The 24,082-nt window shown below is 33.4% G+C and overlaps 1 long non-coding RNA gene across 2 annotated transcripts in view; it reads left to right on the top strand.

The window, feature by feature from the left end:
• LOC139800106 (uncharacterized) overlaps positions 1–22,413 on the top strand; it is an 84,315-nt gene extending 61,902 nt beyond the window's left edge. For both annotated transcript variants that reach the window (XR_011728496.1, XR_011729270.1), the window contains exon 5: positions 22,283–22,413. This is a non-coding gene — a long non-coding RNA (uncharacterized lncRNA). The remainder of the gene's footprint in view (positions 1–22,282) is intronic.
• Positions 22,414–24,082: the final 1,669 nt, after the last annotated feature.

Genomic DNA, 24,082 nt, shown 5'->3' with positions numbered 1-24,082 from the left:
CCATCCAATGAAAAATGTCAAGGTCATAAAATCTTTAGCATTTTTGATATTTTAAATTCTGCTTGATTTATCATTCTGTTCCTGATTATCATACTTGTCATTCTTTTTATCTTTTTGAGCTTTGTGATTGATTTTTTCTCCTTTTGTCTGTCTTTAAAGCTACTAGTTGTCTATTGTGGGTAGTTTTACAGCAAATGTTGATCTGCTATTGCTACTTGGAAATAATTACCACTTAAACATACATCCTAAGTTCAGTAAAAATTCAGATATGTGCCCCTGTGAGATACTTTAATAGAATTGTAAGGTTTGAATCAAAGTCACTGTGAGGGAAAGCCCTTTTTCACCATGGGACTACATTCCTGTTTAAGTAAGTTGGGTTTTTTTAATGGTCTTTGACTATCAAATGCTACATTTTATCTCCCTTAAAGACAATGAAACAGGCTGACACATGTCCAGATTTTAACAGAAAACAAAAAAATAAATTGTCATTACTATGTCTATTCATTTCAAATGTATGGACAGTACAGAAAATAAATAAATTCACATATTATAAACCACTGGTTATAAATTGTAAAATGATATCTGGTGCTATAAAAACATCAAAACAACTAAAGGATCAGCATGTGTACCTGGCACCATTTGAAAATAAAGACTGGTATAAAGATCAAGATAAAGTCTGAAATTATGCAATGTTCCTCTGAGGTGCATTTCACTCTTTTATTGGTCAGTTTTTGTGGTTGGATATAAAATTAATCCTAGGACTATACTTCTCTAAGTAATGTATATAAAATTCACCTACCAATATTCTCAAACATAATGCTAACAAATTGTTCCGACTATATTAACACTGCATTTTGCTATTTTCTAAAACAGAAAATAGTTTCCTATTTTTCTAAAACTCACTACTGAGTTTATTCTGAAATGAAATGAAGTGGTAAATGAAATTGGTTTATACTCATGCAATACCTACTACTATTTTATATATAACACAATACTGCATAGTGTGGATGAGTTCTGGTTCATGTGAAGAAGAATGATATTGCAAAGGGCTCAAAGCAAGGTTTTTCAGTGTTTGGGAGTACACTGATTCCCCCAGCACAGGAGGAAACAACACTACTTTCCAGGACCATGTTGATGGTAACAACATACTTTCAGGTCACTATATGAAACATATCAAGGGTAGGAGATCATTAAGTGGCATTCTGTGTCCTTCTGCCCTTTCTTGCTGAAGGATACACTGAAAAGACAGTGTTCAGTGTCAAAGCTGGGGGAGTCATCTCACTTATTTGAAATTCAGATTAGCTGTCTTTGCTCAGATCAATGGAGACCTCACTAGGATGTGCTGTGGCATGTCCCAAAGCCTCAGCATCCATACATGAGGTTTCTTCATAATTAAATCAGGGGGATGTTTGTTGAGAAGAAGCAACAGGAAAGAACTTGCATTCCCTTGGGAGTAGCCTGAGTGAAATCCCAGTGAAGTGGACACCCTGACTGCTGAATCTGGAAATGTTTAGAGGTGCAATACCACGGACACAGCTTCCTATATTTGTTTTAGGTTTATTTTAGGATAAGTATCATTAAACAGAAGCCAGCTTTTTCTTTTTTTCCTTAATTTTATTTGATGACATTCCGCACAGCACATACGAAATAAACTCTTGTTGCAACAGAAATTTCTGGAGTTTAGAATGAATAAAAGGCAGATCAGTCTACAAAAATTTCTGCTTGTTCCCCTTTCTTGAACTAATACATATGTTCATGTGTCATATAATGGTTTCAGGATCAAAAAAGTGACATGGTTTAGACTCCCTTTCATCTTGTTATTCCTTTATTTTTCTAAGCAAAAGCTTTAGAGTCCTAAACTGCAATATGTATTTCAAAGAAGCAAAAATATCAATTTTTATGCAGTTTAAATTCCATTTGCAGCTCAAAATTCCCCAGTAATGGGAAAAAGAGAGATATTATGTTTGATCCCTTAAATATATTTTGCAGTTGGAAATTTGCAGGATGTTTTCGTACAGATAATGACAGGACTAATTTCATTGATCTTTCTGATTAACTAAAAAGTAAACTTGAACTACGCTTTTTTTTTTTGAAAGTTTCACTTAAAAATGAGTTTGTACAGATTTTTCATTTTAAGAGTAAGAATAAATGTGATTACGTTTTCTTGCTGCTTTTTCTTTTTCTTTTTAAGCTCTCCCCTTGAGGCTTATTTTATCAATTAAACTTGTTATCTTATTAACGCTTAAGACAGATTTCCCAGAAACCATTATGATAGTATTCTTGCTAAATCTCACAGATGTTCTGCTAAAAGTAACACACACTTGCTCACTGTTAATGGAGATCTATACAGTTACTACATGTCTGTCATTTGAATAAAATGTTATAGTAACACCAATCTTATGTGGTTATTAATGTTTAGCTAACTAGTTTTAACAGAATTAGATCCATACTTTGGTGTTCAGGACATATATTTAGATTCTCCAATGACAGAAATTGTTTTTTTTTCTGCTTCTGCATCAGCTCACTGATGTAATGTAATGCATGACACACTCCAGATGGAAGCATTTTTGTAAATATATATTATTCCATTATATTTACAATTTTTTTTTCTTTGTGTGAACTTTCAATCACATCATTAGTTAGTTACCAGATAGCTCAAGGAGACAGACTGTTGTCTCATCACAAGGGACAGAGAAGCAATGTTTTGTAAAAATCATTATGTTGAGTTCCTTTACTAGAAAAGAAGCTGTATTCATGTAATAAATAATGTAATTATAATTAATTTTTCATTCCACCATCTGATACTCAGCAATTGTCAAAAAGCATATTTGTTATTCAAGTGGAAGTGTCAGATTGCCCATAGCTCAAGGAGAAGTGTCAGATTGCCCATAGCTTGTCATGTTTCAGCCTCAGCTATACAAGTTCATGGCTGTTTTCTTTCCACCACTTTGCGTGGTGTAAAAGAAAATTATGTCTGATGCAATGGAAGAAAACTGATAGCCTCGAACTTGAAGGAAACCTGCGACTACTCTCACCTTCCCATTGTGAATATGTGCAGCCTAATCTCAGTGTCCATCAGAAGACCCTCTCTACAATATTCTAGGTTACTGGAGTGGCTTTAAAACTAGGACTTTTAGGAAGCTTTTAATGAGCTTAGAGCTCATTAAAGCCTGTGCTATACCCCAACTAAAGTTGTACCTATCAGCATGGTCAATACCCTGCAATATCAAAGAACATTAGTACAGGGCTGATAGTCAGGCAATTCTGAGAACTTTATAAATGCATTTGTCTATGTCTATCACCATTAGTTGTATAGCAATACTGTATAGACAGGTGAGACGAAGATGAATTCCAGACCTGACTAAGGCTGAGAGCACATTTTTGACCAGCTAATAATAGGGAAATTAGTTCAGTCACAGAAGACTGTACTTTAAGTTTTATTGCATGAATCTGGGAGAAAAATTTCTTGATGTTCAGGTAGTTGTTTTTAACTGCAAGCCTCAAGAGCATTGTGAAATGACATCTAATGAAATGTATCCTGAACATGCTGAAAAAGTAAAATAAATAAATAAATATAATTTTTTTTACACCTATGCCTATATTAGCATGATATTTAAACTATGTTTTCTGTTTTTAGAGAAGCAGATCCCCTGAAAGTATCTTATAATTTAACAGATTAACGTACTTTATTAGCACTGAATAAATACATCCTCTATGTGGAAGGTAACAAACTTGAGATAACATTCTCACATGCATACCTGAATCTTAGAACCAATGGAAAAAGACAGTACTGATGGGAAAAGACTAGCAATCTACTCTGCCCTTGTCAATCTGGCTCTGAAAAAAATTAATATTTTCTGTCGCTGTTGTCCCAGCTACCAGAAAGTATTACTGGAAAAATACTTAGAATTTATAAAAATCTACAGTCCTATTAATCTGTGTCCTAAAAAAGTCCTAAAAATCAGTCTTGCGGCTTTTTTTTTTTTTTTTTTTTTTTTTTTTTTTTTTAAATTGTTTGGAAACAGAAGAGCTGAGGTACTAACAGGCTGACTTCTGTTCTTACCTCTGCTGTCGGAGTGGTTCCAAAGAATGTTTATCAATATGGTGATAGGCGCTTTATATTTACATATGCAAATATAAATATATATATATATATATAATTAATAGGACTGATTACAAAAATTTATAATTTTTAGGACCGAGTCCTAAAAATCTAGAGCTATTAATCTGAGCATCAACATTAATCTGGAAGGGTGTTTTAATAAGTTTAGCTGCAGGAGTACACCAAGCTACCAGTCATCAGAGGGCAATGGAGGGTAGCTAGAGCTAGTGGGAGCATTTGACTACTGCATCTACTGCATCTACTCTAAAAGGAAGGCTCACCATGATCTAGTAGTTATTATGTCTTGGATCAATCCCAGAGGGCTAATGTATGGGTTTTATGTCAGTCTTAGTTAAATGGAGATTATATGAAGAAGACACAATAGCATATCTAAATCACTATGTCACTTTTTCAGTTTTTCATTAATTGTAACTTAAAGGCAAATGGAATTCATATCCTATACTTTCATGTCTTGTATGGTTCTGATAAAAAATATTGATTTCTTTGTGTGAAAAAAATCTTGGTGTGACTTTTCTGATTTCAGTCACTTACTGGAAATGCACCAGTTTGCACATCTGAGTACTCGGTTCAGTGTTTATGGAATGTAGATATTATGACACACAATTTGCTCTAGTGATACCTTGTAAATTTCATCAAACTTCTTTGTTCCAAAGCCTTCAGCAACATGAATTAAGTATTAATGGATTAAAAGATTAGAACAATGGAATATATTAAGGTATATCAGTTGTAGATCTGCCCCCTCTATTTCTTCTGACAAAGATAATTCTGTTACTCTTCCTTCACCATGTCCTTCACCCCCACCCCCTCTGTGTTGGACTGCAGCCATACAGAATGAATAATGATACATAAGCCCATTGTTTATTTAAATAGATTTGTGTAGTTAAGTACATGACCTATGATCTAGAGTTGAGAAAAAAAGAATTAAACACCGATTTCTGAGTGCTCTGTGAGATAAATCAGCCATCACTCGAGGACTTCGCCAACACAGATACTTTTATTTGTACTTATCACTTCAGTTTGTTTGAGTATTGTGTTAATAGTTTATATTAGGTTTTGATGTGTGTGTACTGTTAGCGGTTTCACAAAAATGAGAAATTATTAAGTTATGCACTCTGTGTTATATAGCTATAGTTTTTACTTCAAACAATGAAGTGCTGCTTCCCATAAGAGATATAGAGAAAGGATCTGATTCTTCTGTCATGTACAACAGGTTTCACACCAAGGTAAATTCCCTGCCTTTGGAGGGTTCCTTAATAGTTTATACTACTGTTACAATTCAGTCCTCCTGGTGCTTCTGAACATGAGTAGGTTTACACAAAATGCATTCTGAAAAATCTTATCAGGACTACCTTCATGTGTGAAGATACAAATGGGAAAAAAATCTTTGCAGAATTTTTTTTTCTTTTATTTCATTATTTTATTTTACAGTAGATGTGTTTATGAGGAGTGTGGTCTGCAGCTGGAAATGTTCTATACTTGATCATAACATATACTTTGTGCTTTTCCTGTAGAATTTTTTAAACTCACAGCTGCTTACAGCTCTACACAATTTTCATTCTTTTTTTTTTATCAACTTTATAGTTATTTAACCATCTATTTGCCATTTAGTATATTTTCATATGTAAATGCAGACATAGAAGGTAAGCTACAGTAAAGTAGGAAACTAGTTTATTATCTGTGTTGCATATAACACATATTGTCTTCCATCATTTCAGTAAGTTAACTGTTGTGATAACAATCTAAGAAGAATTATCATCATGATGACATACTAATGATTGTAATAAGTTTAAATAAACATTATTAGAAAAACTGCAAGTATTCCAGAAATAACAGAGGTTTCTTTTTGTTGGAAAGCTTGTGAGTTGATATAGAAGCAGAGACCATATTTTAAACTGGAGTGTCTTGTAGTGCTCAGCAAAGACCTTACTAATTTGAAAATATTCTTGTAACTTTATTTTTCTGACTAACAATTTAACAATTTGGTATTTGTTGGGGTTTTTTTGGGGTTTTCTTGGTTGGTTTTTTTTTTTTTTTCTTTTTTTTTTTTTTTTTTTTTTTTTTCTGTATCCTTTGCTCAATAAACTTAGGCCTATAAAAGCAGCAGCAGCTCTAAAAGTGAGGGAGAAGTTCCCTTTTTTTTTTTCTTTTGTTACAGCAATTCTGAGAATGTTAATTGCAAATGTACCTCTTCATGCTGAATTGCGTGATGCTGAGCTACTCCTCATTTTGAACACCTTCCACCAGGAGTGAAAGTAAAATTAACCATGTGATTTTCTAGTTGTTTTTAGCAAACACTTGGTCTAATTTTATACTCTGTATTTGTGCATACAACTCAGTGGTACCCATGTGGCAAACTGTATCAACGAGTATTGCTGCCTCATAATTTAGATGATTAAGCACTGACTGAAAGCTTGGAGCTCTAAAGTCCTTTCCAACCTAAGTAATGCTGATTCTGCAATGAACTCTCCTGATTCTTGGCCCGAGAGCTGGTGTAACACATGTGGTTTAACTCTCTCCTGTTGTAACTGAGTTACCTCTGACCCACAGTCTAAAGGATCTCTGATGCTTACTATCGCCCACAGTGTATCTGAAATTTTGGAAGACAGTTGTTTTCCAAAGGATAAAACCTTTCCTAGCTATATTCTACTGAATAAGCAGCATGGACTGTTGCATGTCCAGGAAAGTGCTTGAGACTCTGTCATACTCCCACCATTTTTGTGTTCTAGGTGTAACCTTGGGTGCCAGGACTGGATAGCCAGAGGCAGAAAAATGTGAGAAACGGGAGACAAGATTGCTTGGACAGTAAAAATGTAACCTGAAATATCAAATACTTATGTGAACAAGAGTCAAGTTGAGGAAAATAGGAGGAACAATGACACTGTGAAGTAGACAGAGAGATTGATAATAGGCATAGAAGAATCTAAAAGAAATTACAGGCAGCTTGGCAGAAGCAAGTGGACTCAGTCAGTGGATACATGGACTGTAAGCTAATAGTAAGCTAAGTTCTCTTATCTCTAGATAAGAGAACTGAGTGGCATAGTAACTTATTCTATTTTCATAAAAAGAAGAGCCAATGAAAATAAATAAATAAATAATAATAATAATAATAATAATAATATATTAGGATTCTTTATGATACATAAACTGAAATTTCAAGTGTAGAATAATGGCATTGAAAATTATCATCTTACCTTGAATAAGAACTAGTAAAATTAAAAAAAAAAAACAATTATAAAACTTTGCTTATGGAACTGCTTTCTTTTTTTTCCCCAGAATTTAATTTTTAAAAGTAAAAATGAAGTGTGTCTCTCATACATGTGTATTGAAGATCACCAATGCAGAATATTAAAATTTTAAAATAGCAGTAAAGCAACATTAAAATTTTAAACATTTTTTTTCTGTTTTTATTAAATACTAAAAATAGAACCCTAGTTACATCAGTTCCAGCAAAAGAGGAGCTTCTACCATAAATATTTCGAGACCTTTATTTTGACACATCAAGTTAACTTCATGTTTGAATGTCTAACTGATGATCCACTACAAAATTAGTTACAATCTTCCTGAAAGAGAGATAGCAGAAAAATGGAGGACACTTGAATATCTGCAGACTTCATTATACAAGCAATTCTTACAGACTTTCTGTGAGTGCTTGAATTAAAACTGAGTAGTTAGTCATGAATTTTTCCTTCTCTCATGTATTTTTTTTTTTTTTTTGAGTTGGTATTTATTATATAGATTAATTGACTTCTACAAGGAAGAAAGCTGGAAAACAAAAAAACCCTAAAGACACAAAGAATAACTTTCTCTTAACAGTTACATGCACATATTTTTTATGTCTAATTCTTGCCAGCAGAAATGAAAGCCATTCAACAATAACACAACAAAAAGAGAGAAAAACAGGCTTTGAAGAGCAATTCATGACTTCTTTGGTAATTACAATTAAACAAAGTTAATGTTTACTGTGAAGCTGGGATTGACCCTGACTGTAGTCTGCAGAATTCTTGTAGTCATCCTGAGGAGGGCTGGCTGCACTCATGTGGCCTTGGTTGGCTTCTGCAACACATCACTGAATCACATCAACACAACCTATGGATCAGTTAAGGAACTGCCAAATGTTTGTCCTTCTGAAGGCAAAGGCTGTTGCTCCTATGAAGTTATGTGTGTATAAACAAGGAAGAGTGGGTATACTGTTGCTAGAACTTGGTCAGAAATCATTATTTCTGCCAGTGATTCTGTATATATTAGCATAAAGCTTTCTCACCTCATCCATAATAGCATGTATATATAAAAAATATCAGCCATTGACAAAACTGATAAAGAAAAGTATTAATTTCTGAGTATCTGATTTTTGGGGTGATTATACAATCACAGACATTCTGCAAAATATGTGTGCATAAAATATTTATAGGGTTACACTTCTTGTGGTGATTTTATAACATATATATATATTTTGTGTAATTTTATTATATTCTAAAATTATATTAAAATGTTATTATTTTCTTAAGTAATATATTGGATCCAATATTGTTATACTGGGGTTTCAGGAACAACAACTATAACAACAATAAAAAAACCCCATACAGAAATCAAACTGAAGATATTTTGACTTTAAATATTCCAAGATAAAAATGTGCATTTTCACTCCAAATTTAATTTGACCATTTTATCCTTATCTTACAAGCATTTTGCTTCAGAAATAACTATTACTTTCCTGGTCACTTGCATTTTCTGATCCATCGCAATTTATCCAAACTGCTGCATCCATATGTGTGCCCATTCGATACTGTTTCAGCATTTAGAAGGTGATTTCACCAGGGCATATTGCTTCTAGGCTGCTATGAACACATTTATGAAGCATGTTTTTGGAACAATTAACTGACTGGCACTGGTGTTTTGACAGCATTTTCACTAGAGAGGCTGATTAGCCCAAGCCAATTTGTCTGCTTGTGGGTTCACTTTGTCTGCAAGGAAACTCTTCTTCACTGGCTAAATATGCTCCTGGTCAAATAAAATCCTTACCACTTAGTAGCCCCTTAGAAGGTACCATCCCTGAAAAATGAATACTTTTCAAAAAGGCATCAAAAAAGAGTATAACTTCAGCCAACAGATCTCTTACTCGTGTGGGTTTTATTTACAGATGATGTGGTGCATCTGTGCCACTGGTAAATGTTTCAGACTGGATATTTTGCATACTGTAAAAGACACAAATAGTCTATATTAGTATAATTTCATGTTAATGTCAAGAATTTGGCCCTGAGATAGGGTCAGATGTGATGGGCACTCTCTGATACTGGAAAAAATGTTGAATGATCACAAATGGGCAGAGTTGTTCAGGAGGCTTTTTTTAAATTCTGGGTCTGATTTTTTTAAATTTATGGGTTTGTTTGTTTCATTGTCTTTCCTTCAAGACATATTCAAATTCTTCTATATTTAAAAAAAATATTATAAGAGATATCTTGTGTTTGCAAATTAACATTTCTTCATATTTTGCTTGGATTTTCTTAGTAGGGATGCATTATGTATCCCGGCTTTAACCATCTGAAGAGTCAGACATCTAAACTTGACACAATTTAGTTGTATCCTTGTCTAAAACTCTGACTGGCTATAACATAGTAGTAATTAATATATCTGCTGTTTTTTGTTTTTGTTAATATATCTGATATTTGCATCCACAGGACTTCTATTCGTGACTAATTGGATAGAATAAATAGCATTAAAGCAGATAATTTTAGCCAGTATATTTATGTGGTATTGTTTTGTGATATTATCATGTTTCCATTTAATTTTATCTTATTGTGTCTCAAAAAATAATAATTAAACAAATATTCCTGTAAGGTTTATGCTTTTGTTTTACAACCTTCAGTTTCCTTACTAACATGAATTCGAATAAAACAGTCTGAAATTTGATAGAATCATAGTAAGTCCAGAAATGAGGACTTAGAGCATAGGAAGATAAAGCTGAGATATCAAAGAATTTACAAACTAAACTTTGTTTTCTGAACAATATGTCTGTAATAATTTAAATATTAAAAAAAATGAACAAAACAAAACAAAACAAAAAAAACCTCACACATGTTTATGAACAGTGTTTCAGGCCAGAAGTTTTCATCTTCAATCAAAATGTTGTTCCAGTAGCACATCTTTGTTTAAATAAAAAGATTATTTTCCCTCAAAAGTAAGAGGCCATTTACAAGGAAGAAAAGGAAAAGCTGTAAGGCTAAGTTGAGAAGCATATTCCAATACTGCACCTCCTGAAGAATGTGAATGTCATGACATGGAAGCTTTCTTAGTGATATTCAGAAGCCGGTGTGGCCAAGTGTTGAATGGGCACAGCAGGTGTGTGAGTCAGTGCACACATCAGCATCTGCATGGGCAAGTAGATACAGAAGACTTGATCCCAATGAACACTGAAGACACTTGTCTGTATTTCTAGATAATGTGTTCTTTATTGTCTACATTATAGCAGAGCCTAGGATCCCCTGCCATAGCAAGGCATTAGTCTCTAAAATATAATAAAATATACTTAAGTATACTTAAAATAAGTCTCTGGCCAATGTGATTTTAATTGCCATAAAGCAACAAAGGTGCAGAAAATTGGATTCATAAAGGAACCATAGAGAAATTCACTGCTGTTTGGAAATACCAGTCATGGCTAGAAGTAATGAAGTGCAGGTGATGTTAAAATAATGGATTATTTAAGGTGAAAGGCAATGGAAACTTCTCAGAAGCATAGACAGATGCTGACGGGACTTGAGGCTTCTCCTTGGTTACTGCATATTATTAGATCCATTCATAATAAAAGATATCATTCATATAACCTGAGGTCTGCGATTTCACAGTGGAGACCAAAAGGATATCACTTTCAGTCTTCATCCATACCTCATGGTTACTTAGAGGCAGCTAATTCTATTTCCCTGGTGCATGTTTTAACTGGAATTTTTGTGATAAATAAACCAAATTATACAATTTCTTCTTACATGCATACAATCTTTTACAAAGAACTCCTTTCCACACATAATTAAAATATCACATATCTCTTCACTGTCACATCACTGTCTTCCAGAAATACTGGACTAAGGTTAAATTGCATGAAATGAGAAGTAGGGGTTTCCTTATTTTGCTATTCCTGTTTTGTTTGGGGTTTTTTTCCTGATAATATTTTCCATTTTAATTAGCTCCACATGCATATTATTAGTGTTCATCTTTCCTTTAACTTCAGATTTTATGAACTATTTCTTTGATGAGCAAGTTTTCCTTGAGAAGAAACCCTCCCATGGAAATTCTAAAAGAAATAGGCATTTTTGAGATATCTTGTATGCAACCTTGATATGTATATATTTAAACAACTCTATGTTTTATTGTAGTTGGCAGACATCCCATAAAATAAAATAAAGAAAGAAATAATAACACCACACACACAAACACCAAAACTGCTTGCTCTGAAACATTGCATGCTTCATCTTTTAAATACAGTTTATCTGAATTTATAGTTCCGATTTTTAAATACAGAATCCCTTATTATACTGTGGACATTAGATTCAATTTACTTCTTCAGGCATGCCATGCCTTGTGCAGTTTAATGAGGAATTTTCTGATATTCTAAAATGCTACATGGATTTTTTAACTTTAATTCAAGAGACAGTTTATTCAGGAAAATCATATGAAGAAAGATACTGGTGCTTTCTGAAGTGGTTATTTTCATAAATGATTGATGTTTATTTTTGAGTTATTGAAGATAATTTGAAAAAATAGCTCTTCAGTCTTCAGACTTAGACAAGGGATTTAATTTGCTACAGAATCTAAAGCTGAGGCATCCACTATTAAAGGTTTAAAGAATTTAAGTAGAGGAAAAGTAGGCAGGGAAAATTGCTAAGCAGTCTTGTCACTTCCAGAAGTCTGTAATAAAAGTTTTCTCAGACTGAGGACTGTATTCTCGACGAACTATTTATTCATTTGTACTTCTTTGTTGCCATCCAGAGTCTGTGAATTCTACAACTGCACACGGCGTGAAAAGGGATATTATTATGTGTCTAGCAAAGACAGAGTTTGAATATTTTATTTGGTTTCCTTTTTGGTTCTTGGTTGTCAGAAGTTGTTAGCAAATATTCCTTATTCACCCTTTTAAATCTTTAATGAATTTACGTCCATCTTTCATATCCCACCTTTGATCATCCCCATCATGATTCTCTCTACCTTTTTTCTGGTTCTAAAATACTCTGTTTAAGAGGAGGTGATCAGAACTACAAGTAATATTCAGTTAGGCAGTATAGGTAGAAGCAAATTATAGCACAGACAGCAACAGCTTGCTGATATTTTTATTTCCACTTTCCTAACTATTTCTAACATCTCTTTTCCCTTTTCACTGCTTTAAGCACAAGGCTGACATATTTAGAGACTCCACAGTAGCTCCAGCATCTTTTCCTGAGCAGTGATCAGTAATTTAGAGCTCCTTAACTCTTTTCCTGTTTTAGTCATGATTGCAAATGCTAAATTTAGCATTTCTTTTCCTTCCTATAATTTCTCTAGACTAAGAGAAGGAATACAGTGACAAATTTATGCAGTGTCACAGAGGGTCATATCTCTTTGTTAGCTCAATCCATTCGGTAAATATCTTCTGTTAACTTTTAATAACCTTTTAATTGAATTTATTTAACATTTTATGGGCCTTAAATCAAAGAATGTTTTATTTGGATAATAAATATTTCTATCTTTTTTGCTCCATATTTGCCTAAAATCTTTACACATGGAACTAAATCTTAAGGGTAAAGCAGATGTGACATATAGGAAATGCATATTAATGAAAGGGTAGAACTCCTACTGTATTAGTAAGAGTTCTGCCCTTGCATTAATATGCATATACTAATGTTAAACTAAATATATATATATATATATATATAAATTTGTGTGTATTCATATATGGATGAATATATATATATATATATACACATCATGGCTATAGTGTGTGACATGAATTGTGGTTTTATTTACATAATTTGCACCTAAGTCTATATTATTTTCTGGGGATAAAGCTATCTGCAAGCAAGAGTGAGATGCATAGCAAAAATGGCAGGCCAACTAAACTGGTAATTAACAGGGAAGAATTTTCTTCAGTTCAAATTATTTATTCAAATACCAAAACTTTATTAATGTCAGGATATAACCAGATTTACTGCTTAGTATCAAACACAAGGCCTGAAGGTCAGACTAAGAGCTTTAAGAGCAAAAACTTATTTTGCTATGTCTGATTTTCACAACAGTCTTCACAGATGGTTTGAAATGATCACTGTCAGATCTATGATTTAGCACTTACTTGTGCACAATTACACCAACTGTATCATACTTTTGCTACCAACCAGTTCTATTTATTTTCTCTGTATGATTTACAAAAGACTAAATTCTAAATGAGTAAACTGTAAAAAACAACACATAAGAACAGGATATGAGGTGTGCACAGAAGACATAAGGCAGGCAGTCTTTTGTTTGTGTTTCAGGTCAATAAAATATTGCATTGAAAACTAAAAATTGAAGCAATACATAAGGCCAGGATTTTTTCTGTTTGCATATGTGACTACATTACTGGTGGCTTTAAAGTGTGGAGTTACACCACAGAGTTTTAGTCAGTTATATGGTCTAATATTTGTCCTCTTATTCAAAAATCAGAAGACTGTCTTATCTAGGATGGTCTTTTTAAATGGAAGAGAAAAAGTTGTTTTTTTTTTATTTTAGACCTTTGCTAGACTTCTGACAAGTGATTAGATAGAACTTGATATAAAATCTTGTGTTAAGATCTATTTTTCCACTGAAATGTTTAGCAAAATTAGGTTGAAATTAATGAAGGACAATTATGTAATTTGAAGAAAAATATACATTAAAAAATCTGAGATATAAAATAATAGTTTATTTTAATTTCTAATTTGAATTTTTTTCTGCTGAAGTACACTGTCCAAAGTCAAAACCAAATGTGGTATTTTAATATTTTAAAATTAATTATCTCAGTAGCTCTTATTAAAATTTATGTGTGAATTCTCTTCACTCAAATTAACATTAATCTTTACACTTTTGGGGGGGAGCTAAACTTTTAATAAACAAAATTTTCTACAGATCAGAAAATTAATGTCATAGTTTTCGTTTATATAAATTGTCTTATCAAGTACACAGAGGAAAATAAAGTAGATCATAACTATCTTTTATCTGTCCTAGAAGGTAAATTGCATAATATATACTGCATTTGTATGGCCAAAATGGCTTCAGAAGAGGCTGCCTTGGCTGCTCTGATCCATTCCTGGGTATTTTCTACTGTTTAGTCTAAAACTCTGCTGTTTTAAATGGCATGGGTGTTATACTATTGATTTGTTCAACTCACTGGTATAGGCAAAGCTGCAACATCCTCATGAAGTGTCAATATACCAGAATTACAGATCAAAACATCCATCTGCTAAGTAAGCAAATCAAGTGCCACTGAAAAACCTAGAAGTTTGCTGTGGGCTCCACTTTGGCTAGAATTTGCCTCAATCATAGATTAAGATATGCCCATTTGTTATCTATATTTATATACACACACACACATACATATTTTCCCACAGATACTTAACTGAGGGAAATAGTCAAGGGAGGGGATTCATAACCTCTTATCAAAGTAAAGATGTGCACACACTCAACTTCCCTTTTGTGCGAGTATGACTGCCTGGTCAGTTTACAAAATATAAATACTTATATATATATATAAATACATATATATATATAATATTTATATTATAATACATAATTAGATTATAATACATATTATATATTATATATAATATAAATATATTATATATATATTTATATAAAAAACACTCCATCCTAACACCTGATCACAAGAGAAATTAGAAGGCTACAGAAGAGGGGAAACAGCCAGAAGAGCACCTTGTGCTTCACTTCCACAAAATGTACTCCAGAGGACATAAATAAATATAAGTGCGAAAGCATTAAATACTAAGGCACTTCTTTTAGAGAGTTTACCTGGATTCTCTTTTTACTCAGAAAAGAAGAAAATAGCATTTGCTTACATTTAAACAGGAGTGTAATTTAATTGCATACCAAATTGCATACCATATTAACACTTAGGAATCCATGATTCTGGTTTCTGTCATGCTTCTGGGCAAAAGAAATAATATAGAAATATTCTTCAGCACCTTTCAATTTTAGAATACCTGATAAAAGGGAAACGGAGTAACTTGAGTTTGGACTTTGATGTTATGCTGAGTTTGAATTGCAGGCGGAAAGTCATGAATTAGTTGAAAAATCCCTCTACCTGTCACCCTTGATGGTAGGCATGATGGGCTTGCTTAAACTGAGATCACTTTGCAGCTCTTACATAGGATGCATTGTGTCGCTTCACAGCCAGACGACGCCAAAGCCACACACCCTGACATGCTGATAACAGCCTTTCAAATAGCCCCCCCCTCCCCTCCCCTTCCCCCCCCCCCCCACACACACACAGAAAGAGAGCTTAAAAGCTTCTCCCCCTCTTTGCCTTGACACGGAATAATTTTCCAAAACCAGCCCTTGAGCCACCGTAACTTTGGTCAGTGACGAATATGAAGAAGAAAGGACATTAAAAAATGTGTTGACAGAAGTATGACTTCCCCTTTTCCACGGCATAGGATTAAATAGATAACTGCACTTTCAAACAAGGTGTCCATTTCAGTTGACCTCTGTCCTAAAATAAGATAATATATTAATTGGTTTAGATATTTTTCCCCTTCTTTCCATTAATAAATCCAGTTAGAAAGTGTGGAACCTGGGTTAGGTTAAAATTACTTGCATTGCTTAAGCCTGTTCATTATTGTAGTGTTGTGACTCCAGGTCTTCTGATTGCTTTCACAAAGTGATAACAACTGACAGCTACCTGCAGAACCCGATGTATTTTGGTTGTAACACAAAGGCAGATATAATGTTGCTTGGACACATCACTGAGAAAGAATGCAGGAGTGAATTTCACACAACGATAAAGCACAAAGGAAGAAGACTGAAAGAAAAAACAGGCAGGTATTTTGGTGGCCTTCAGCACTGAAAACCTGAGATTTGTTTCTGTATTACCTGTGGGATCATGCTACAGAACCTTCAGAGGAACTCAGAAGCTGACTTTGTAGCTATTCCCACACTGCCAGTCCAGTAGTATACATAGCTGCACAACTAAATATTAAGTCCTTTCCTTGGCTACACAGTCATGCAACCTGGCCCAGTATAGCATTAGCCATAAACACTGTGAGTAGGAGGGAATTCAGGAAGGAAAGAGTTATGCTTCAGAAGAGGAGAGATACACTTCTGTCACTTATATTTTGATTTATACCAAGTGAGCTCAGCCCTTTATTCACCCAATAATCATTTGTTGATGATCCAATACCAGACCAATTCCGAACCTGCGATCAGATTGCCTGTGGTAATTTACTGCTGATGGTACCAGACCATTCACAGGAGTCTTTAAAAGCAAAAAGGCTTTACCCGTTGGCTTTTTGGGTTACCTTCACAGATGTTTTACAAACTTTTTGATACAAATTAGGCATAGTCATCTTATAGACTGGGTGCAGACACCATGCTGCCAGTTGGGCTTGCTGAAATCCTGTTTGCATAAAGTAAAGGAAATATTAAATGAATAACTGCTCCCAGTTTGAATGTTTTCCACATGCCATTGAAATCTGCGTAGAATAGTAGGAAAAAATGCACTACTCAATTTGGGGTGAGAGGAGTAAAATCTCATTTTTCAGTCTTAATGTTAACATACCTGTGTACACTTGGAACTTAAGGGACCGTGGGCAGAAAATGTTTAGACTACTAGTCCAGGTACAATATTAGTAGCAATGCATACATTTTGAAGGGATGTTATCATTGTAAAATATGTAGTTCTGTAGACATAAAATAAGTGGAAATAAAACAAATATATAATATGAACATGTATGTGATCTAATAGAAATAATTGTTCTAATAAGTTGTAATAGTTTTGTCTGATTTTCTCTCATTGACTGTTCTATAGAGAGACCAAGTTCCAGAAAATATGTGAACCCTGTGTGTATAAAAAAGTGTATTGTCAGGAAGTTTCACTGTTTCATTAGAAATTATATTCAAGATCTCAAGTACTCTTTTTTCTTATCCAACTGGAATTCTATTCACCCTTATACTAGCTGCAGGATTTACTCTATTACCTGTAATTTTACATTTTATGGTGTAAATTACTGTCTTGAACTATACTGTAGAACAAGAATCTAAAATTATAATCATGACTTTGGTACGTGCTTTTCCCCGTTTTGGTTGTTAGGTTTGTGCCCTCAAAATTTCTTTCTCCTCTCAACTGCAATCTGCTAACATGACTTCTTTGTTTCTTCTAAAAACGCTTTTTTAATTAGTGAATTATTATTTCATTTCCAAGTTGGCATTATCTAAGCAGCGGAGTATGGGAAGTGAAAATTTGATTCCTATTGTGTGTGCCTGCATTGAACTGTGCAGGTTTTGTGGTGATATCTGAGCTACTCTGACACAACCCCAGCAGTGTAAGGATGTCACCGTGTTGCTGTGCCAAGGCTAATTAGCTTCACTGCTTGTAGGGATCAGGTACAACAGCTGTTTAGTGTATGCAATTTCTTTTAATACATTGAAATTGATACCACCCTTTTTTGAGGCTAGCACTTCATTCAAAATGTCATGTTCAGTGGTGATTTTTTTTCAAGAATGAATATTTCTGTCTCACTAAATACAGTGTCTTTTTTTCGTGGTTCCCCTCCCACAGGATGAGGGAACAAGGGACAAATTTAGTGAAACCAAAGTAATACTCAGACTAATATCACCACACACAATGCTGAATTATTCATTGCAGCTGTATCCAGCAACCTAGGACTAGCCTGGTTATCACCAACAGAGAATGAGGTTTCACAGTATAAACACACCTTGCAAGGTTCTCTGTTAACACCCAAGAGGAGAAAATGGATGTGTCTTCCCAGGGTGAGCCTGGCTCCTGTACTGATACTCTGATTCTCTGTCTCAGGTGAAACACACTACACTTTCAAAACATTTAGAACCAAAATAAACATCTGTGGAAAATTACTGATCATACTATTTTTAACAAGATGGTAAAGTATCCTTTCTCCCTTCTGCTGTAAATGGTACTCAGATTAAAGACCGTATTTATTAAGAAACAAATTTTCATTCCTGCAAAATCATTGCAGAAGATGTCTAACAGCATTTTGAATTAATCCTGTATCACCGAGAGTGGTATAATTTTCCATGTACTAAATGAAAAAGGGCAAGCTTTTCTCCTTTTATTTAAAATACATTCATTTACCAACTGTTTTGTTGTGGTTTTATTCTTTTATTCTTTTGCTTTTTGATAATAGGAGACTCATTTTGTCTTCCTTTGTGCTAGAGTTTTAAAATTCAAAATAATTTATAGTGTTTAACAGCATTTTTTTTCCAGGAATGTCAGAATGAATCAGCATTAATTAATATGAAAAGTGACTTTGGTATGGGACTTTGATTTTAGAAAACTAAAATATTCATATTTATTTCTCCTTATCAAGCTGGGTGGAAGGAGACCATTATATTTGCCTAGAAAGAGGCCAGTAATTCTCCACTCTAAAAGTACCTTTATAGGTCATTAATTTTGTTATAATTGCACATATAAAGTAGTTTTCTTACTCAGTTAGTATTCCTCCATAAATTACATACATTTATAGCCTTTAAGAGACATGAATTCTGTATTTGTTTTGCCTCACAATCAAAGACTTAACTGAACAGTACACCTAGTATTACAGCTTGGTTGTCCTTGGTTTGTGATCATAAGTAGGACTGAATGACATTTTTTTTTCTTCAGCCACTTAAATTCACCTTGTAACAGTTGGGAGATGGCGTAAATATAGGGAAGACAGAGAAGGATAACAAATGGAGAGAGGAAAAACAAAAGTATGTATATATTTTTAAGATAGATACTGCCTTGTAAGCAAATATTGTAAACAAATCAGCAATTAGGTTTGATGCCTAACAAATGTGGGATGTGGGTAAGCCCTATTTTGCCCACTTCAGAAGTAGATGAAATCTAATTAGTGCATTTACCTCTCCTCTCCATGAACTTACTCCTTCTTGCCTATGAGTGTATGAATGGGAACAGCAGCCTTTTTAGTGACTTCATTTTTCCTCAACATCTTCAATACCTACATAGAGAAATAAAGTATTTCCACTGTCCGTTCTCTCTAGACAGCAGAAATAAAATGAAAATTAGTCTGGATAGAATCATTGAAACCTAAAATTAGGTCAGACCCCTGTTTTTTCACCATACCCCGTGGTTTCTGTATTATGAGGCAGGAGACTGGTTTATGTCAGCTCATCATTGCACTCAGAAATTATTCTGTGCCATGTATGCAAAAGGGCTATAATTTGATTTTGTGCAGAGGCCTATGCAAATGTGATAGCAAAAATACACCCTAACAAGTATATGTAGGAATCTCTGTGTGGCTATGTGTCTTATTTTTTCCTCATCCCTCTATTTTCTTTAAAGGAAATGACTTTTTTTTTTTTTCATTTTAAGTGTTATAGCTAATGACAATTTATTATCAGCAGCTAATTAAAGATGGGGAAATATATGAAAAAGATTTTGTCATTCATCCATACCTGGGTGTAGGTCCAGACATTAACTACACAAATGCAAATTATAAATATGTAATACAAAGCTAGAAAGTATCTAATTGCCACAGTCAATATCATCTATAGATTCACCATATATATTCACACAGATAGACCATCCAAAGAAGATAAATTTTGTCAGTTCATACCTGTTTTTATACTAGGTTTTACAAGAAGCCTATGCTGCTCCAGAGCTTAATGTGAAGTAATGTTGAATACTAAAGCCTGACTGCCTGCAAACCTTAAATGTAAAGTAGGTAAAGAAGATACCTTCATAAAGTATTTGTTACTGCTAGTGCTGTATGCTAGTAGCTGGGTCAAAAGTGTTGGAAAGCCAGGATTAATCAGAATACAACTTCAGAGAGACTACGGATTCTGCACAAAATATCTTGGGCTACAAGGCTAGAAAAAGCAGGTATTGTGTTTTTAGAAGGAAGATATCATTTGTTTCAAAGAAAAAGAGACCATGTCTATGTAAAATGCAAAGGCAAAATTGTAAAATTTTGTATAATTAACGATAAAACAAACAAATGTAACACAGTAACTGGTAAAAAAAAGGAAGGTATGGAATGAGAATGGAGAGCTGGGACTATGGAAAATATTATATTTTGTCTAGATACATTGTGCAGGCAGCTTATCAAAATGGTTTGGATACAATAATGGCTACATCAATACAATGGGACTGGCTGTATTCTCTGGCTTTAAAGCCAGGTGCCATAACACAGCCCATGTCCAGGTGGCTATACCTTTTTTCATCCAAGAAGAAGATTACTCACAGTGTTGTTAAGAACAGCCCTTGGCTTATCTGTGTCTTCCACCAAACCCTGAGTTTGCCTGAGAGAGTGCTGCTTGCTCTAGTGAAATCTTTGTTGAGGCATTCAAGCAACTAAACAGTCTGACACTACATGCAAACCAATCTCCAGATCTGCTTAGTCTGCTACTATAAATGTAGTCAAGAGGACCATCATCATCTTCTGACTGACTAAAATGACCTCTATTTTTCCCTTGAGATGTGCAGCTTCTGTATGGAGGCTTCCATGGCAGAGAAGAAACCCAGATGTTTTATTAGGTATCTATTAAATGTAGAGTGTGTCAATGTATCTTTTTGCTGGTATGGAAGATGCATAAAAGCCTGAACAAGTCCATTGCTGTTCAAAGATTTTCTTGAAATTATACTTGTCTGAAACACATGTAATTAGTATGAGTTAAAGAAAACCTTTTTGAAGTGGGAATCTTTCGTCTGGTACAGGAAAAAAAAAATATAGAAGGATGAAAGAACAGACAAGTGGATTGTGATCACAAGTACCAATTAAAACGCTCTGTCAGTAGTGTAATTAAATTGGATTTTTTTTTCCTCTCCTAAGTGGCTTCAGATAATGTTCTACATGCAGATATCAGGTAGAAATTCATAACCTGAAAGCCACAGATATATCTGAAGCATTGCTCTGACAGGCTTAGCGTTTGGGAAGAGCAGCTTGACACTTGAACAAGACAATGTCACAAAAAATGTAACAGAAGTATTCACCTCTTTTCACCTAACCTCATATTTCCAGGGAATATGGTTCCGCAAAAAAAAGCCCAGGACCCCCTTCTCTTCAAAGCTCTATGTGAAGGAAAGGGAAGCTTCTGTAAATGTATGCTAGACAATTTTAAGGCTTCCAGAATTCTCATATTTTTTGAGTATTTAATATAATATTGCTGAAAATTATCCATATATTTCTGTGTTTATGTAATTTCACTTTATTTTTTTTCTATAACTCTGTGGAATAATATTGGAATTCAGCTATAACAGGAATACCTAAAAAGACAATAAATTTTTTTTAGCATAGAATAGTATAAATGTTTTCTACCATAATTAATGTTTTTTTAAAAAATAAATTATGTTCATATATTGCTTAGGATTCTGAGTGTACTATTTCATGGTGTTAACATCTGCAGACTGGAAAGAGAATGCTGATTTATTGTTCTCAGTATTGTCCTAGCCACACAGGTGTGAGGACATTTGTAGTCTTTTTCAAATAAAAAAGGAAATTATTTATACCTTGTGGAATTTATCATCAAAGCACTAAACCATGACTCTTCTAGATAGACAAGATCAAGAAATGTTCTTAATATATTTTCCTAAGGGAAGCATATAATATCCCTCTCCAATGCTGGGGAAGGATGTAGAATTAGAATTTTAGAGATTTAGAATTCTTTCTCTGCATTGTGAACCTAATATTTCATCTGACAGAAATAAAAGCACCATTTTCTGCAGGTTCAATATGCCCACTCTACTTCCAGAAGTCTGGATGATAAAATTCCTTGCCATGGCACAGAAATTATGCGTTTCAACTTTTTAAATTTTTTGCATTTGTGTGGTATCAACATAAGATGCATGAGAATTTCTTCTGGAACAAAATAGCATACCTTAAAAAAATATATATTTTTTTACTGAATAAGACAAAAGTGCAGTTACTGAAGAACACAAACTAATTGTGATGTTGTTGTTCTGTTTGTTTCAGATAGATCATTACAAGATAGAAATAATGAAATTACCACCTGAAGTGTTTAAAATGGAGAAAATTCAGTGTTGGAGTACCGCTCTCCCCAGGTCAATATAGTCCTCAAAGTACAAATAAAAAACCACTTACTTGAAATCAAGTCATAGTGGCTCTCTTTCTGTGGTACATAAATCAAATTATGCTATGTAATTTTTTATTTTGTTTTCCTGGGGTACTTATAAATGCAGGATTGACTTTAAAATGGGAAATATTTTTATGGTCTGTGTTTCTAGGGTCTCTCCTAGAAATCTGAGTCAGAAGGTATCTGCAGTTCAAAAGAAACACCTGCTGGGACATCTGCAGGCACCTCATCTACAGACACCTCTTGTGGAGGGTGTCCACCTGAGGTTTTTCCTTTTCTTAATGCTGAAAAACAGCTTAATCTTGAAGATAAATCATGATAAAAAGTTATTTCTTTCTACAAAAAGAAGGATTTGAAATGAATGAAGACATGGTTTGATTCTACCTTTATTAAAAATAATTAAATTAATAATAATTATTTAAAAAAAAAGTGAAATCACATTATTTCTAAAGGTAACTGATATTGCTCTTAGTAATAATGGTTCTGACATTAATACATATTTAAACACCTACTAGAATCTACCATTTTAACGTGTCATTGCCATCCATTCAAAGCTTGAAACCTGACTGAAAATTTGTTTTTTGTAACAATTATCGTTTTTAACATTTGTGAATACAAGTTCTTAAGAATAGTTCCTCCAATTAAAAAAAATAAGGAATTGTATTAATGAAAGATTATACAGAGTTTATTTTTTTGAGGGCAAACTCTTTGTGAACATTTGTATAGTAACTGAACACTTAAACATCCTTAAATTTTAAAGGTATCCTACTATTTGAGTGAATTGTTATGCCTATGTATCACAATATTTCTGATTTGTTGCTTTTTGGGCATTGATCTTGTTTTTTCTACTTAAAATCTTTGTCATTATTTAAGTGATCAGTGATATTACTTAAGCAATTAACTGGGAGAATATATAAGCAAATGGAATCATCCAGAGGTATTGCATAGACAAGATTTATTTTTTGTCAATGATTTAATTTATAATTTAATTTTTTAACACATTAATTTAAATTAGAATCATCCTGAGAACATAGAAAGGAATGATGAATATTTCAATATGCTTTAGGAACATGAAATTCCTCTTCTAGACCATGGTGTCAACTCTTAATCAAAGAAACACTTAATCCAAAGTAAATCTTTGCTTTATTTTTCCACCATTAATAAGTTACAAAGAGTACTATTCCTTTTAGTCTTGAGACAATATTACTGTTAATTCCTTCTTTCTTATTCTCATTCTTTCTTTTTCTCTTTTCTCTTTTTCTCTTTTCTTTCTGTTTTTCTCTCTTCTCTCTTTCTCTCTTTCTCTTTTCCTCTTTTCCTCTTTTCCTTCCTCCTTTCTTTCTTTCTTCTTCTTCTTTCTTTCTTTCTTTCTTTCTTTCTTTCTTTCTTTCTTTCTTTCTTTCTTTCTTTCTTTCTTTCTTTCTTTCTTTCTTTCTTTCTTCTTTCTTTCTTTCTTTCTTTCTTTCTTCTTTCTTTCTTTCTTTCTTTCTTTCTTTCTTTCTTTCTTTCTTCTTTCTTTCTTTCTTTCTTTCTTTCTTTTCTTTCTTTCTTTCTTCTTTCTTTCTTTCTTTCTTTCTTCTTTCTTTCTTTTCTTTCTTCTTTCTTCTTTCTTTCTTTCTTTCTTTCTTTCTTTCTTTCTTTCTTTCTTTCTTTCTTTCTTTCTTTCTTTCTTTCTTTCTTTCT

Source organism: Heliangelus exortis, chromosome 1 (assembly GCF_036169615.1).
Source record: "Heliangelus exortis chromosome 1, bHelExo1.hap1, whole genome shotgun sequence".
NCBI lineage: Eukaryota > Metazoa > Chordata > Aves > Apodiformes > Trochilidae > Heliangelus > Heliangelus exortis.
The sequence above is the reverse complement of the archived record's forward strand: the minus strand, read 5'-3'. Positions and strand labels throughout refer to the sequence as shown.